Source organism: Mobula hypostoma, chromosome 20 (genome assembly GCF_963921235.1).
Source record: "Mobula hypostoma chromosome 20, sMobHyp1.1, whole genome shotgun sequence".
Taxonomy (NCBI): Eukaryota; Metazoa; Chordata; class Chondrichthyes; order Myliobatiformes; family Myliobatidae; genus Mobula; species Mobula hypostoma.
In genome coordinates, this window is record NC_086116.1 from 53,585,911 (window position 1) to 53,603,779 (window position 17,869).

Here is a 17,869-nt window from a genome sequence, read left to right on the forward strand (position 1 = left end):
GTGACAGATTGCTCTTTGTGTGGACTTCCATTTGTCCCCATGTGACTGAAGCAAGACCTCCAGCTGATTCAGCCTGAGATTGAATAGAGTTTGCACGGGTTCTTCGCAAGTTCTCCATCTTTGGCTCCACTGCCACTCCAGATGTTCTATGTGATAGACCATAAGACAGTTGGCCCATCAAGTCTGTTCTGCCATTCCATCATGGCTGATTTATTATACTATATCTCTCAACCCCATTCTCCTGCCTTCCCCCATAACCTTTGATGCCCTGACTAACCAAGTTGTGCCGTTGTTAAATATGTACTATTGCTGAAGTCCAGCATAAAAAAGCTACCCATAACTTCCGAAGTGGAGGTCATGTGGTTCGCAGCTTCAGAGCAGCAGATTCTTTCCAGAGCTTCTTCTCATTTCTTGCATTTGGTCAGCCTGCAACCCACAAGAGGATGGTATACCCATTTTGATGCTTGCTCCTCTAATCTGTTTCACTCGGTCCTGGTACCATGGCATATCAGGTATAATAGTACACTTATATTGTCATCATCAACAACATCTTCAACCCTCCTCATCATTTCCTTGCATTCCTCCTTCTTGCTACTTCTTCATCAAGTTGTTTCTGCTCCTCCTACTCTGATTTGTATTGTCCAGTTGGAAGGAAGAAAGCCTCCTCATACATTGCCAAGTCAAAATGGAAGTTAGTTCCACTTCAGTTCCTCTTCAAAGCTGCTCTTATGATGAAGATGTCCATTACAGATAAGCTCGAAGGGGATAATATCATAATGAAACACAACGTTAATGAATATATATTTCAGGTTTCATATAATATCTACTCATTTCATTTTTTGCACCTCTATGGCTTCTATCAAAGAGCAGAAGAATTGCCTCATCCGGCCTGATGAAACACAGGACATGAGAGGATAATCCCTCATCCTTCATATCAGTGTCTTCTCTCCTATTCCTCGCTGTAAAGCAGATATGAAGGATATTACGTCATTGGCTCTGTGGGGAGGATGTATTGGGGGGAATGGTACTGAATGCAGGAGAGTGTGTTGTGTGTTGGCATAAATATCTGTGTGTTTGCTTAATTGTGTTTATAAGATTGAAGCTGCATGAGGGTTTTAGTGTTTAGCAGCCACCTTGACACATCTTTTTGGTATTGCTGTTTTGTTCAGGGTTTGCTAATCATGCAGGAGATCAGCAAAGCATAGCCTTTCTCTTGCGGCAACCAACATGGATGAGCCTTAAAGAGTGACACCCTCCTCTACTTTTCAGCAACTATACTGAACTGATTGTGATCCTGTTGAAAACTTCAGGTCTTAACTTCTCTGAGTATAGAATACCCTAACGTGTTTGATCAAAAATTCATTTTATAATCTCATGGTTTTTTGATCATTGAATCCAATTTTGTTCCAGCCCAATTGTAATAGTACATCAAAAGTAGTTTAATCCAATGTATGGATTTTAGTTTCTCAATTAAGCAAAAGCCACTCTTGCAGTGATTTAGGACAGGGTAGAAATTGACTCGTTCCTCTTCGTAGAATGCTTGACAGAAATTAATTCAGAAAGCTAGGTGTTGTGAGTTGTACACAAAAATAATTTGGTACACCTCTTGAGAAAGGACTTTATGAGAGGGTAGAAAAAGGTTGTTGCAAGAGAACAATCCATTGATAAGCCATTGGCAGCCAAAGTTCATTAGAGTAAGATTAACCATCACTGTAATTACATTGCATTATTTCATTTCTTGATTATCTTCATATTTCTAGGCTAAGGGACAACAGACCAAGAAGATCAGTCTATCTTGTCACATGCTATTCTGAGGTAAGAGCAAAAAAAAACAATTTGTTGGTTGTGTTGAGCCAGAGGGCAAATTGGCTAGTAACATAAGTCAAAGAATGAAATTGTCTGGGTGACTGAGTTACACTTGCTCCTCTCTTGATTAGTTTGACAGTCTCAGCTGATATTCCAAAATATGGCAAGACCAGGACAATGGCAGAAATCTGCATTCTGAACAGAAATAGTGCAGGAAGTATAGATGCAGAAATAAATCACAGCAGGACATGGATAAAATAGACTAACAAATGCTTTGATGAGAAGGATTTGAGAGTCAGTAAATGTATTTTTCATCTCTAAAAGTTTATGTCTTTGTGACAACTCAGCTGATGGACACCAGCTAGGCTAGGAAACATTTGAGTTAGTTGTACTGTACCAAACTTTCACTTTGTTTCTGTTTGCAAAAGGCAAATGGAATTTAGTCCTTTATCTTAAGTGGAGTGAATACAAGGCAGAAGAAGCTTTTCTGCAGAATCTTGATCAGAATCCATTTTAGATTGTGCCTTTAGATTAAATAAGTAGTGCAAAAAGAGCACAAAAATATTGAGGTAGCGATCATGAGTTCATTCGGAAATCTGATGGCAGAGTGGAAGAAGCTGTTGCTAAAACTCTGAGAGTGTCTCTTTACCTCCTCCCTGATGGTAGCAATGAGAAGAAGGTATGTCCCTGCTGCTGGGTATCCTTAACGATGGATGCCACATTTTTGAGGCAGCAGTTTTTGACGATGTCCTTGAGGGTGGGGAGGCGTGCCTGTGATGGAGCTGGGTGAGTTTCCCGATCGTGGAGCTTTTCTCAATCCTGTGCAGTTGCCCCTCTATACCAGACCGTTAAGTGCTCTCCACAGTACATACAGGAATAGAACAGATCAAACCTACAGCACAGTACATAGCCCTCTATTTTTCTAAGCTCCATGTACCTATCCAGGAGTTTCTTAAAAGATCCTATCGTATCCGCCTCCACCACCAACATCAGCAGCCCATTCCATGCACTCACCACTCTCTGTATAAAAAATCTTACCCCTGACATCTCTGTACCTACTTCCAAGCACCTTGAAACTGTGCCCTCTCGTGTTAACCATTTCAGCCCTGGGAAAAAGCCTCTGACTATCCACATGATCAATACCTCTCATCATCTTATACACCTCAATCAGGTCTCCCCTCATCTTCCGTCATTCCAAGGAGAAAAGGCCGAGTTCACTCAACCTATTCTCATAAGACATGCTCCCCAATCTACGCAACATTCTTGTAAATCTCCTCTGCATCCTTTCTATAGTTTCCACAACCTTCCTGTAGTGAGGTGACCGGAACTAAGCACAGTACGTAAGGGGTCTGATCAGGGTCCTATGTAGCTGTAACATTACCTCTCAGCACTTGAACTCAAAATTCAACCTTGTACGTCTGTAGAAATTTGCTGGAATCTTTAGTGACCTGCCAAATCTCCCCAATCTCCTAATGAAGTACAGCCACTCGCATGTTTTCTTCATTATTGCATCAATATGTTGGGCCCAGGATAGATCTTCAGAGATGTTGATATCTAGAATCTTGAAACTGCTCACCCTTCCTTTTTCTAAACCCTTGATGAGGCCTTATGTGTATTCCTTCAGCTTTCCCTTCCTGAAGCCAACAGTCAATTCCTTAGTCCTATTGATGTGGGGTGCAAGGTGTTGTAATAACATTACTCAACCAGCCAGTATATCTCACTCCTGTACATCTCCTGCATGCCAATATGCTGGCCTTGAAGGGCGCCCAGTATAGATTTACAAGAACCACATTGTTGCAAAAATTGTAAGTTATAAGTATGTTACTTCAGTTGTGAAGATGAATTGCAGTAACTTGCCTTGTATTCCCTTACATACATAAGAATAAAAAGTGAAAAGATTGAGATTTTTAAAATGATAAATGGATTTACAAGGTTTACGGCAGGGGAATTGAGAAGAACACGTTTAACAGGGCAACAAACAATTTACTTGAGGTACTCAATGGGTTAGGCAGCATCTGTGAGGAGAAAGGAATAGTCAGTGATTCAGGTTGAAACTCTCCTTCAGGACTGAGTGTTGAGGTATTTAGAGGAGAGGGGGAGAAAATGGCCAGAGGTGATTTCTAGCCCAGGCATAGGGGTTGTAGGGGGATGGTTGGATAGGGCCAGATTTGTGGAAGTTGTTGTGGGGGATGGAATGTGCAATTGGAAGACAGAAGCAGACGACCAATTCGCAGAACACCTGCACTCTGTTCATAAAGACTAACCTGAGTTCCCAGTTACATTTTGTTGTAATTCCCCTTCACATTCCCACAATGGCCATCCATCCTCACCCTTCTCTACTGCCAAGGAGTGGTCCAATACAAACTAGAGGAACAACATTTCATAGTCTACAACCCATGTGTTTGAACTTTTAATTTTTCAATTGCATGTAACCCTCACCTCCAGTTCTCCCCCAGCCCACTCTCTCTTCCACCCACCTTTCTCCCCCATCCGATCCTCCTCTGGTTCCCCCTGTTCTGTCTCCTTTCTCTTGTCCTTTCTTGTTCACCCACCTGCTACTCACACATTTCCCCCACTGGGTCTTGGTTTCACCTGTATTTTACCTCTCCCCTAATAGTTCCCATTATAACCTTATTTATCAGTTTTCCAGCACTGGAAGTCTTTCTGCTCCTAATAATCTTCCTCCAGGAATTCCACCTCCTCTGGCCCTTTCTGGCTTTGTCTTTCTCATGTTGTGTTCGTCTCCATCTAACATATACCTTCCGCCATCTCCCAACTGCACCTTCGCTTCCCTACTTGGCTCTATCTGCCATCATCCTTTGGCCCATGGCTTACCACCTCTCTTCTTTTCTTCATACTGACTTTCTCTCTTCTCTGTTCTTAGTCCTGATGCAGGGTTTTGACCCAAAACATTGACAATTCCTTACCCTACGGTCCCTGCCCATACACTGCTTTATCTGTCAAGTTCCTCCAGCAGACCACATGTAGTTCCAGGTTCCAGCATCTTGTGTCTGCACATAATGGGGCAGATGTCTTGTTGGACAAAATAGCTGGACAGCTGCCCCCTCTGCCACACACCATCTTCAGCTGGATGCCTGCCCGCCAGCACTTTAACATGGCCTAGAGCACTGTACAACCATCTCAGCACATGTAATTGGCACCAGTAAATGACTGCTTATGGCTCAATAACTCTTGGAACATGTAAAAAATACTTAAAATGCTTTTCTTCTTGTTTTAAAACATGAAAAGATTGCACTCAAAGTCAATGAATCCCGTTAATTAACTGAAGTAGATGAAGTGAGTAATAACAATTTACCTTCTCCTGGGAGTGAATCTCATTTAGTTGAATGTGGATCATGATCCTCAACAGGAGAATTCCTACTCTAACAGCTGAGAAGCTCAAACAGCCATACCAGATTCCATAAGGAGTCTATCAGACATCTCAGGTGGACATCAGCATAGGTAGCAGGATAGAAGTTGCCACCACTTAATTGAGCTGAATTCACAGTAAAATGCAAAACTTCCATGGGAAGGGGCAAGTCCCAGCATTCCCATCCTTATTAAAATTAGGAGGTGGCTATTCAGGAACAAGATTGAGACATGAAGGACATAGAAATTTGAAACTCCCTTTTTCAAATGCATAGAGCCCACAAGGCTAGGAATGATTCGTTTTGCTGGGCAAAGAAAGCAAGGGGAAGAGCAATGGAGGAACATAGAACTGAACTGAGGTTAGCTGGGGAAAAGGTCCAAGAGATTAATTGACCTCATCCCATACAAACGTTTGTAGCAGCTATTGTACTTGTCTATAATCCATCAATGGAAAATTGGTGAAACTGACTGAGAGATCTCAGTAGCAGTTTTGGGTTTCTGTGGATTATCTTCAAAACTGAAAATGCACTATCAGGTCTAGGAATCTCTAACAGTGAGATCTGTGGAATAGAAACTAACTTTCCCTAACCTTGAGCTTTGAGTTGATGTCAAGATATGATGCTTGTTTTAATCCAAAATAGTTAAATCTTAAAATGAAGTAAGAAGTGTGTTCATGGGAGATGGAAACAATATGTGAACCAGACACAATAGACACCTTCAATACAACCAGGTGAGACTTAGGCACATATTTAGGGGACAATACAACCAGGTGAGATTTAGGCACATATTTAGGGGACAAACACATCAATATCAGATTGGTCATACGCTATCCATGTATCAAACTTGATAGAATATGTCATCATTAACTATGCGCTGCCATCGTAAGACAAATTTAGACAAATTACCATGCCTAGCTTGTCTGACCTGTGTCAGTAATGTTGACAGAAAGGGCAGTGACCATGAATGAGTCTATATTTGGCCATCACCAGAAGAAACGTTCACTTGCTTTGAGACCATTTCAGCTGACAGTTCAGTTTAGAAATATTCAAAAGTAGGAAATAAATTTCTTTCATGCTGTGTTCAAAACTGCTTTGATGTTTTTTTATGTGATTGTGAGAAGGCCTTCTCCTCTCAGGGTGAAAAATGCAATGAATTTGACATGGAAAAACAATATATCTGGAAGAAATATTCAATCAAGAGTTTCTGAATTTTCCAAGCCATATGTTTGTAATTACTTAATCATTGAAGTTATTGAAGACTGGTATTCCTAATTTTTTGACACTAAGGATTTTGAGAGATATGGGTATATTTGTGAAATGTGAGTTACAGGTCCTATTGAATAGTTGATAGTCATGTTATTTACGGCATCAATTTGTTAATGTCCTTCATCAGTATGATTGTACAGTATAATTCCATTGGACTTGCAGTTGTCTAGAATTTTATCACATCTCAGAAGTATGTGATAGTTTCAGATACAGTGAGTTAATTTCAAATGGACTGATTACTATATGTGTAATCCCATTGGGTAACTTTCATATTGCAAGTTCTTATAAGCAGGAGATGTGAATTTTGTATCAAGTCACTTCAGGTCTTAGTGACTTCTGCTTCTTTTTCATTAGTTCACTACAGTTCCTCTATACGTTATTGGTTAACTTCCTACCGATAAGGTTCATCTCCTGTTGAGGCCCTTTGTAAGATTTATTAACTATAACAAAATGAATTACTATATATTTATTCTCTGACTGAAGATGAGTCTTTGGAAAAGTACAGTTTGGCACAATCACAGCGTGAAATTTATAAGCATAGATAAATGACAGGGAGGAAAAGACAAACCAATCCTTCAAGCTTTCCATTGTTCCAGATCGCCAGTGCAATTCTAGAGCTTCCAAGCCACTGTCAACTGTATCTCTTCTGGGAGAAGTTAAATTTCAAAAATGGGAAAAAGGAATTCAAGGCCTCTCTTTTTTGGCCCCTGAGTGCAACAAGGAAACCAAAAAGAGTGGGAGGTCTACATCATAATTATAAGGGGACGACTATTATCACACCATCTTCTGGGTGCACTGGGCATTACTAATTTTTAACTGAGTCAGCCAGAGATGTACAATTATTGTACCACCAGTGTCATGTTATTATATTTTGGCTGTCACACTGGCAAATTTCCAGTTCACATTTTTGGAAAAGGCTTCCAATCATTTGTTCCAGAATTTCAGTGAACCTTATATGTACATGTAGTTGCCTGTCCTTAGTTAACCTATGTTTACCTCAGGATATACATGACAGGAATTAGCATCTAAACTTTTTGGAAAATACTTGTTCCACATCACATGGACATTTATGTCCTTAAAAGGAGAGGTAGGTATGTGGAAATTTATCTTCAAAATTGAGAAAATCTGCAGATGCTGGAAATCTGGCAACACACACAAAATCTGGTGGAACTCGGCAGGCCAGAAAATTAACCTTGCTAGAAGAATTTTGTATCACGGTATCAACAAAAAAAATGTGGTTAATCAAATTTAGCATGATAAAGGCTATTACAGATTGTTGAAGATGAGATTAAGCAGTAGGGCATTTATCCACAATCAAACACAGTCCAATCATGCTTAATCGCCTTCATCTGAGGTATAGTGATTCATTAACATAACCGACAGAACGAATCACTTGCATTTCGATAGCACCTTTTAGAAACAACCTTTCCAATCCGGAGATCTATGACCAAGTCTTTAATAGTCAGCAGAAAGTTTAGGTAGCAGCTTGGTTGAACCTTTCGTATGGAAGGGGGCATTTCTGTCATTGTAGCACTAATTTGCTTTGTCAATCTCCGTTAGAGTTTTCTGGTTTTACAGTGCCTGCATCACTGATTGGGGATTAATTTCCACTGCTGTCTGCAGGGAATTTGTATGTTCTCCCCGTGACCATATGTGCTCTTCCCGTGACCATATGTGTTCTTCCCGGAGCTTCTGTTTCCTCCCACATTTCAAAGGCATACGGCTAGGGTTAGTGAGTTGTGGGCATGCTGTGTTGGCGCTGGAAGCATGGTGACACTTCTGAGCTGCCTCCAAACGATGACGCAAACAACGCATTTCACTGCCCGTTTTAATGTTTTAATGTACATAGGGCAACTAAAGCTCATCTCTTTTCTTTCTTTCATTCTCTCCAGCCAAACAGTATCTGTGGAATTAGAAATCAGTTATCGTTTTGGGTTAGTGATGATAGATCATTGAGATGAAACATTAATTGTTTTTTCTTGCCATTGGTGCTGTTTAACTGGGTAAGTTCTCCAGCATTTCTGATATAGAACCATTGTGGCTGTGTTTCAATATAACTCTGATCTCAATACTGTGTGTGATCAATATGGAATTTACACGAAATACAAAACTTCCTGGTCTTTGCTGGTACGTACTGATATTATGTACATTGAAATCCCAGAGGTTTCCCTGAGGAGCAGCAGTTTCCAACAGTTTTTGGAAAAACAACTCACAGCTTCACAGTGATGCTTCATTACCATCAGAGCCGTTGACATTTTGAAGCAGGCCATTGCCAACTACTCACAGGCAGTGACAGTTCTAAACATAAATGAAAACACGTAGAAGGCATAGGAAACAGATCAATGGAGTGTCTTGAAAAAAATAGAATATGTAAGAGGGAACTTAAAGAAATTAGGAAGACAACAAGTAGCCAAGAGATTCCATAATCATATCAGGAGTAAGAAGCTAACCGTGGAAAAACTTACCCCTGACATCCCCCTGTACCTAATTCCAAGCCCCTTAAAACTATGTCTCCTTGTGTTAGCCATTTCAGCCCTGGGATAAATCCTTTGGCTATCCATACGATCAATGCCTCTCATCATCTTATACACCTCTATCAGGTTACCTCTCATCTTCTGTCACTTCAAGGAGAAAAAGCCAAGTTCACTCAACCTAGTCTCATAAGGCATGCTCTCCAATCTAGGCAACATCCTTGTAAATCTTCTCTGCACCCTTTCTATAGTTTCCACATCCTTCCTGCAGTGAGGTGACCAGAACTGAAAACAGTACTCCAAGTGGGGTCTAACTAAGGTCTTATATAGCTGTAACTTTACCTCACGGTTTTGGAACTCCATCCCATGGTTGATGAATGCCAACACACCATACACCTTCTTAATAACACTGTCAACCAGCACTGCAGCTTTGAGTGTCCTGTGGACACGGACCCCTAGATCCTCCTGCACCTCCACACTGCCAAGAGTCTTACGATTAATATTATATTCTGTCTTCAAATTTGACCCACCAAAATGAACCACCTCACTCTTATCGGAATTGAACTCCATCTGCCATTTCTCAGCCCAGTTTGGCATCCTATCAATGTCTCACTGTAACCTTTGACAACCCTCCAGACTATCCACAACAACCCCAACTTTTGTATCATCAGCAAACTTACTAACCTACCCTTCTACTTCCTCATCCAGGTCACTAATAAAAATCACGAAGTGGAGGGGTCCCAGAGCAGGTCACTTATAAAAATCACTAAGTGGAGGGGCCCAGAACAGATCCCTGCGGAATACCAGTGGTCACCAACCTCTAAGTCCCCTCCTTTACTCCCTGTATATCCGAGACTGTGTCATCACCCACAGCTTTAATCAGCTAATTAAATTTGTCGATGACACTACATTGATTGGCCTAATCTCAAACAATAATGAGGTGGCCTACAGAGAAGAAGTCATCTCTCTGACACAGTGGTGTCAAGAAAACAACCTCTCCTTCAATGTTGCAAAAATAAAGGAGCTGGTGTGGATTACAGGAGGTATGGCGACAGGCTAACCCTTATTGACATCAATAGATCTGGGGTTGAGAGGATAAACAGCTTTAAGTTCCTCAGCATCCACATCACTGAGGACCTCACGTGGTCTGTAAACACCAGCTGTGTGGTGAAAAAGGCACAATAGCACCTCTTTTACCTCAGACGGTGAAGAAATTTGGTGTGGACCCCCAAATCCTAAGAACTTTCTACAGGGGCGCAATTGAGAGCATCCTGACTGGCTGCATCACTGCCTGGTATGGGAACTGTACTTCCCTTAATCGCAGGATTCTGCAGAGAGTGGTGTGGAGAGCCCAGCACATCTGTAGTTGTGAACTTCCCATGATTCAGGACGTTTACAAAGACAGGTGTGAAAAAAAGGGCCCGAAGGATCTATTCCAGTTGCTACCTTCCAAGAAACTGTATCGCAGTATAAACGGCAGGACCAACCGGCTTTGGGACAGCTTCTTCCACCAGGCCAACAGACTGATTAACTCACTCTGATTTGAGTGTATTTCTATGTTATATTGACTTTTCTATTTATTACAAATTACTATGATTGCACATTACACGTCCAGATGGAGATGTAACGTAAAGATTTTTACTCCTCATGTATGTGAAGGATGTAAGAAATAAGTCATTTTAATTCAATTCAATTCAATCTGTGCAGAATATGAATCATCTACAACCATCTTTTGCCTTCTGTGAGCAAGCCAATTCTGGATTGACAAAGCAAGGTCTCCTTGGATCCCATACCTCCTTACTTTCTGAATGAACCTTGCATGGGGACCCTTATCAAATGCCATATTGAAATCCATGTACACTACATCCACTGCTCTACCTTCATCAATGTGTTTTGTTACATCCTCAAAGAATGCAATCAGGCTCGTAAGGTATGCCCTGCTCTTGTCAAAGCCTTGCTGACTGTCCCTAATCAGATTATGTCTCTCCAAATGCTCATAAATCTTGCCTCTCATGATGTTCTCCAACAACTTGCCCTCCACTGAAGTAAGACTCACTGGTCTATAATTTCCTGGGTTATCTCTACTCCCTTTCTTGAACAAGGGAACAACATTTGCAAACCTCTAATCATCTGGTACTTCTCCCGTCCCCATTGATGATGCAAAGATCATCACTAGAGGCTCTACAATCTCCACCCTCACTTCCAAAATGGCCTGGCGTATATCTTGTCTAGACCCGGTGACTTATCTAACTTAATGATTTTCAAAAACTTTAGCGCATCCTCTTTCTTAATGTCTATGTGCTCAAGTGTTTCAGAACACTGTAAGTCATCCCCGCAATTGCCAAGGTCCTTTGCTCTGGTGAATACTGAAGCAAAGTAGTTATTAAGTACCTGTGCTAACTCCTCCGACTCCATGCACACGTTTCCACTATCGCACCTGATTTGTCCTTTTCTCGCATGGTTCATCCTCTTGCTCTTCACATCCTTGCAGAATGCCTTGGGGTTTTCCTTAATCCATCTTGCCAAGGCCTTCTCATGGCCCCTTCTAGCTGTCCTATTTTCATTTTTAAACTTATTCTCGTAAATTACAACCTTGTAATTGTAGCCCCCCCGGCAAGCCTCAGGGTCGCTCAACTCACTGTCATCTAGGGAAACAGCCCTCAGCACCGCCAAACTGGGTAATTAAGTTTGTGTGGATGCTGTGTGATGTACCCCACCCTGCTAAATAACAGACAATACACCATATACGATTGAATGAATTAGAGTTTATAGATATTACTGGAACTATGTAATTAATAGAGATAAAATATAAAAGGAAAATAAAAGGCGCCACACTTATCAAAGTTCAATCTCTTCATGCACAAACAGTTGGAGCTCTAGTAACGATCCTCTCTTCACCATTCGATCCCCTCTGACCACCTCGACCTGCCGCCTGGGACCAACTACGGTGGTCGACCAGACGCTCCACACGAGTCTATCTCCAACTCCCCTCCTTGCCGAAGACCCTAGGCCTCGGACTCCTGCTCACTGCACCTTGTCCATTCTCGCGCTTTCCATCGCATCTTCTCCCCAAAAACCCACGAATCACAATAACTTACAGACACGCTAGAAAGAATAACATCCATCCCAATTGGTTCGTTCGCTTTCTTATCAATAACATAACCCAAACATACTGCTAACGGGAGAATTTTCTCAGCAGTTAACATAACAAAGAAGCCTTTTTAATTAGCCTACGCAGTAACATAAAAGAAGAAACCCCTTACATAATTTTCTAGAACTCTAATAATACCTAGATTCTTGAACCTTTCGAAAACTTTTCTTTTCTTCTTAATTGGATTTTCTCCATCCTTTGTACAGTTCCTGTACCCTACCATCCTTTCCCTGCCTCAATGGGACATCCCAGGATATTGGTTCCCCCCCCTCCCCCAGTTCAGGTGCAACTAGTCCCACTTGTACCGGTCACCCCTTCCCCAGAAAAAGTTCCAATGATCCATGAACTTGAAACCCTACCCCCTGCACCATCTCCTCAGCCACTCATCCATCTGCACTATCTTCCTGTTCTGACTTACTTTAGCTCATTGCACCAGGAGTAATCCAGAGATTGCCACCTTGGAGGTCCTGCTGCTCACCCTCATTCCTCTCTCCCTAAACTTACTGTGCAGGACCTCTGCACCTCTCCTGCCAATATTATTGGTACCAACATGTACCACAACCTCTGGCTGCTCACCATCTTCCTCAAGAATATTCTGCAACCACTCAGAGACATCCTGGACCCCAGCACCTGGGAGGCAACACAATATCTTGGCATCTCTTTTGCTGCCCAGAATCTCCTATCTGTTCCCCTAACTATCGAGTCCCCTATGACTATTGCTCCACCTGGCTTCAACCTATCCTTCTGAGGCTCAGAGCTGACCACAGTACTATTCTCTTTTGCAAGGACTCTAGCTAATTTCTGTAGATGTATGGTGAAGAGAATCACATTTGGGTATGTATGTATGTATGTATTTATTTATTTATTTAACAATCTAGTGTGGAGAAGGCCCTTCTGACTCTCTGAGCCATACAGCCCCAGCAACCCCTGACAAACCCAATTATCCTTTACCTAATCACGAGACAACTTCCCATAACCAATTAACCTACTGATATGTTTTTGGACTGTGGAAGGAAACCAGAGGACCCAGAGAAATCCCACATATTCCACAGGGAGGATGTACAGAGATTCTAGTCAGAATGGCCCAGAATTGAACTTGTTTCTCCAGAACGTCCTGAGCTGTAATAGCGTCACACCTACCGCTGTGCTACTGTGGATATGGAAACTCCTAGATGGAAGATTGCAAAAGGACGCAGAGAGTAGTAGACTCAGGCAGCTCCGTCACAACTACCACTTTCTCCACCATTAAGGACATCTTCCAGAGGTGCTGTCTCAAGAAAGCAGATCCATGCTTACCATCTGCAACATTTGCTTTTTTTGCTAGTACCATCAGGAAGAGGTACAGGAGACTCAAAACCCACACTCAGAGATCTAGAAACAGCTTCTTCCCTGCCATCATCAGATTTCTGAATGGTTCAAGAACACTTCCTCATTATTCTCTTCTTGCACTACTGACTTATTTTGTAATTTATATTATCTGATGTCTTCGCACTGCACTGCTGGTGCAACCAACAAATTTCATATCATGTCAGGCAGAGGTATAAATAAAAACTGATTCTGATTTTGATTACTTTTCACCTGCATTCACCAAGGAGAAGAATGTGGAAAATAATAAATTGAAGGAGGTGTGTACTGTACTGGAGTACTTTAGTATTAAGGAGAGGGTGTTCAATGGCATGGAATGCATAAGGATTGGTACATCGCCAGAGTAAATAAGATTTATGCCCGGTTGTTTTGGAAAGCAAGAAGATAGCTGGAACCCTAATGGAGATAAACACAGAATACTCTGCAGATGCTGGGGCCAAAGTAACTGTGTTACCTTAATGGAGATTATTGCAGTTCCAATAGCACAAAATACTCTGCAGATGCTGGGGTCAAAGCAACAGTGTTGCCCTAATGGAGATTATTACAACTTCAATAGCTATAGATGGGATGCCAGAAAACTGGACAGCTGATATTGTTCTTATTTGAGGTGAGAGCAGCGATAAGCCAGGTAACCACACCCTTGGTGAGTCTCGTCAATGGTGTGGAAATTAATTGAGAAAAGCCTACACAATAACATTTCTGTAAATTTAAATATATATGCAGGGGCTGATCTGACATAGTATTGTGTAGGGGAAGTACTGCCTCACTAATCTGATAGAGCTTTTCAGAAGAGGTAACAAAGAAGATTGATAGACTTTTGTTAAAGCATTTGATTGAATTCTGCATGGTAGGGTGGTGCAGAGTATTAAGACATATGGAATCCAGGTTGAGCTAGCAGATTGGATCCAGAATTGGCTTGGTAATAGAAGGAAGAGGGTAGTGGTAAAAGGATGCTTTTTTAATTGGATGTCTGTGACTCGCGTACCACAGGAATTGTGGTTAGGCCTTCATTCTTTGCGGTATCTCGAAGTATGTAAGACCATAAAAGGCTTCAATAGGATAGATCGTCAATTTTTTTTTCTTATGGTAAGTGATCAAAAACAAAAGGGTATATATTCAAAGTGAACAGAAGGAGCTCTAAAGGGAATTTGAAGGACAGGATTTTTTGCACGGAGAGTGATTGATACATGGAATTCATAGAGAGCCAGACACATTTACTATGTTTAAGAGACATTTGGACAGACAGTTAAATAGGCAGGGCAAAGAAAGAAACAGATATAATGAGTGACAATGGAATTAATGTTGACAGGAAAGGGTCAGCATGGATGCAGTGTCTAAAGGGTTAAATTCTGTTCTGTATAACTCTGTGACTCTATGTCTATTTGACACAGGAAAGCCACATTACACTCCTGAGCAGATTCAATCATGCACTAGTAAAGATAAAGATTAATTTTATTTGTCACATGTACATTGAAACATACAATGAAATGTGCTGTTGGTATCAATCACCAATAAAGTCCAAATAGGTGCTAAGGACAGACATAAGTGTTGCTATGCTTCTGGCACCAGAAAAGCATGCCCACATCTTATTAACCCTTACCAATCTGCACGTCTTTCAAATGCGGGAAAAACTGGTCGACCCAGAAGAAACGCATGCGATCATGGGGAGAACGTCCAAACTCCTTACACATAAGGGCAGGAATGCACTACTGTGCATTCCTCTCTCTTCGGTTAGCACAGTTAATCTTAACATAGTCAAGCTTAACACAGTTATTAAAATGCACTAGAGACATTTTCACTCATGCTTTCTTTAAAATTTAATAGTTGTTGATAAGGAATTACAAGTTGAAATACTTAAATAGGTTGTTTTTAGATAACAGGAGTTGCAGGCTGAATCTCATCAGGGATTCAGGTATTTTACACCAGAATAACAAACGCTGTAGAATAACATAAAACCTTTAAAAATTATAGAATATAATGCTAACTGTGATATTGTCCTGATACCAGGGTATCAGCTGTGATCCTCATCTATGAATGTATGGTTATATCTGGTTGTCCATGAGAGAAGAGCTTTGTCCTGCTCAGATTGCCAGCTCTGATTTTGTATGTATATACAAACTCTGTTGCATTCACTCAGTGGCCACTTTATTAGGTACATCGGTGCATCTGCTTATGATTGCAAATAACTAATTAGCCAATCACGTGGCAGCAACTCAATGCACAAAAGCATGCAAGCATGGTTGAGAAGTGCAGGTGTTCAGACCAAACATCAGAAAGGGGAAGAAATGTCATCTAAGTGGCTTTGACCATGGAATGATTGTTGGTGCTAGATGGGGTGGTTTGAGTATTTCAGGAACTCCTGATCTCCTGGGATTTTCCTGGACAACAGTCTCTAACATTTACAGAGAATGATGTGAAAAACAAAAAAAAAATCCAGTGAGCAACAATTCTGTGGGCAAAAATGCCTTGTTAATGAATGAGAGAAGTCAGAGGAGAATGACCAAACAGGTTCAAGCTGCCAGGAAGACAACAGTAACTCAGATAAACACACACTGCAACAGTGGTGTGCAGAAGAATATCTCTGAATGCAGAAAATGTTGGGCCGACTGCTGGCATAGTTGCATCAGCAACGGACTTTGGAGCAAAGGCTCCCGAGTTTGAATCCAGCCGGCTCCCTCGTATGCTTTCCAGCTGTGCTGGGTTGAGCGTCGAGCTAGCAACTCGGCCTCGTAAAAATATGAAAGCCTGCTTAAAAAAACACCACCATGACGGTGTGGTCCCAATGACTCCACTCAGAGTTAAAAGCTTTCTTCTTCTTCTTCTTCATAACATTTTGAACCTTGAAGTGGATGAGCTACAGCAGTAGAAGACCATGAGGTACTCAATGGTATCTAATAAAGTGGTCATTGAGTGTATGTCTGTGTATATATACATGTAATCTATTTCCCAATTTCTCTAGTTTTGAAGTTAATTGAGATTTATGATGCAACTCATGTCCTTTCTGTCAGCGGATGATCTAAGAGACGTGGACAAGTGGTGAAGAGAATTACCGAAGTATTAAGAAGGCTATATTTGAAATGAGCTCTGCCTAATTAGGAAGGGAATGGTGCTGCTTGCAGTGGTTTTAGTTGTTAATTGGGCACAATCAAGTCAAATTTCTGATGAAACAAACCCAGGAATGAACTGCTATTAATTGGGTGCTATTATGTTTGTTATCAGTGTCACTGAACCAACAAGATCCACTCAGTTCAGCATATGGGAAGCATTTTTACACTGAGTACTTCGACTGCTCAGGGAGCTGTAACTGACCTATTCAATTAGATCTTGCTAGACAGCCAATATTGAGGAGCCTATGCTTCTCATTTGTCAGATTCATTTGTTGCCTATGCAATGGTCCCCAGTGCAGCTCACTATTATCTGCTGCTAGGTTCTATTACTTGTCTGTGAGGTTCACTGGCTGACTTTAGGAGTATTATAGAGTCATAAAATCAGAGGGACTTTTAGCATGAAGTAGGTCCTTCAACCCTCAAAATCCAGGTTTCAAGCAGCCATTCACACTAACCCCATTTTAGTCTCTCCATGTTCCTGCCAATTCCACCTCCTGGAAACTGAAGGCCTGTTCTGGAGTTGAAGGACTGTCTATGTGTGTGGGCAGGTTGGAGGGGGTGGGTTCAGAAAGAAGAGGCTTAATTTGGGTCTCGGCCTGAAACGTCGACTGTACCTCTTCCTAGAGATGCAGCCTGGCCTGCTGGGTTCACCAGCAACTTTGATGTGTGTTGCTTAATTTGCTGTTCAGTGTTTTTGTGTTCTGTGTTGTTCTGCTGGGCATTATGGGCATGCTAAGTTAGTGCCAGAAAGTGTGGTGACAGTTGCGGGCTGCCCCCAGTTCATCCCTAGCTGTATTGGCTGTTAATGGAAACAGGGTATTTCACTGTATGTTAATGTGTGTATGTAATAAATAAATCTGAATCCAAACGTCGTCTCCACACAGATAACATTGGAGGTCAGGGTTGAACTAGGGTTACTGGAGCTGCCACTCTGTTTCAGCATGTTTAGATAAGGGATGAGGTGAGTCGGAGGAGATGATAAGCAAATGAATAATAGTCCTTGATTCCTACTCAAGAGCTTTTCTGCCAAATGCATTGGGGGGCCAGTTTTGATCCGTGCACTATACCCCTTTCAGAAGAAGAAACTTTTCATCAGAGCGAGATTTTTCAGGAGTGAAAACAGCAAACAGATTTTTCTTCATCAGAAGTGTGAGAATGAGATTTTTTAATTCCCAACAGGCTTTGAGTGCTGAGGGCCAATTTTCTAATAGAGGTATGAGTAGTGTTCAGTTTGCTAAAGTTGTTGTAGAATAAAGTCAGGTTAATGGAGTTAAGATATAGTTCAGTATTTGATCTACTTAACTGTCCATCTGAAAATTAGATTAGATTAGATTA

General features: G+C 41.4%; 1 protein-coding gene across 6 annotated transcripts in view; it reads left to right on the forward strand.

Moving 5' to 3' along the window:
• shank3a (SH3 and multiple ankyrin repeat domains 3a) overlaps nt 1-17,869 on the forward strand; it is a 1,110,717-nt gene that overhangs the window by 100,495 nt on the left and 992,353 nt on the right. For 5 of the 6 annotated variants that reach the window (XM_063072946.1, XM_063072949.1, XM_063072951.1 and 2 more), the window contains one exon: nt 1,761-1,815. The exons of the other annotated variant lie outside the window; for it this stretch is intronic. The gene's annotated coding sequence lies outside the window, so the exon portion shown is untranslated. The remainder of the gene's footprint in view (nt 1-1,760; nt 1,816-17,869) is intronic. 6 annotated transcript variants of the gene reach the window in all.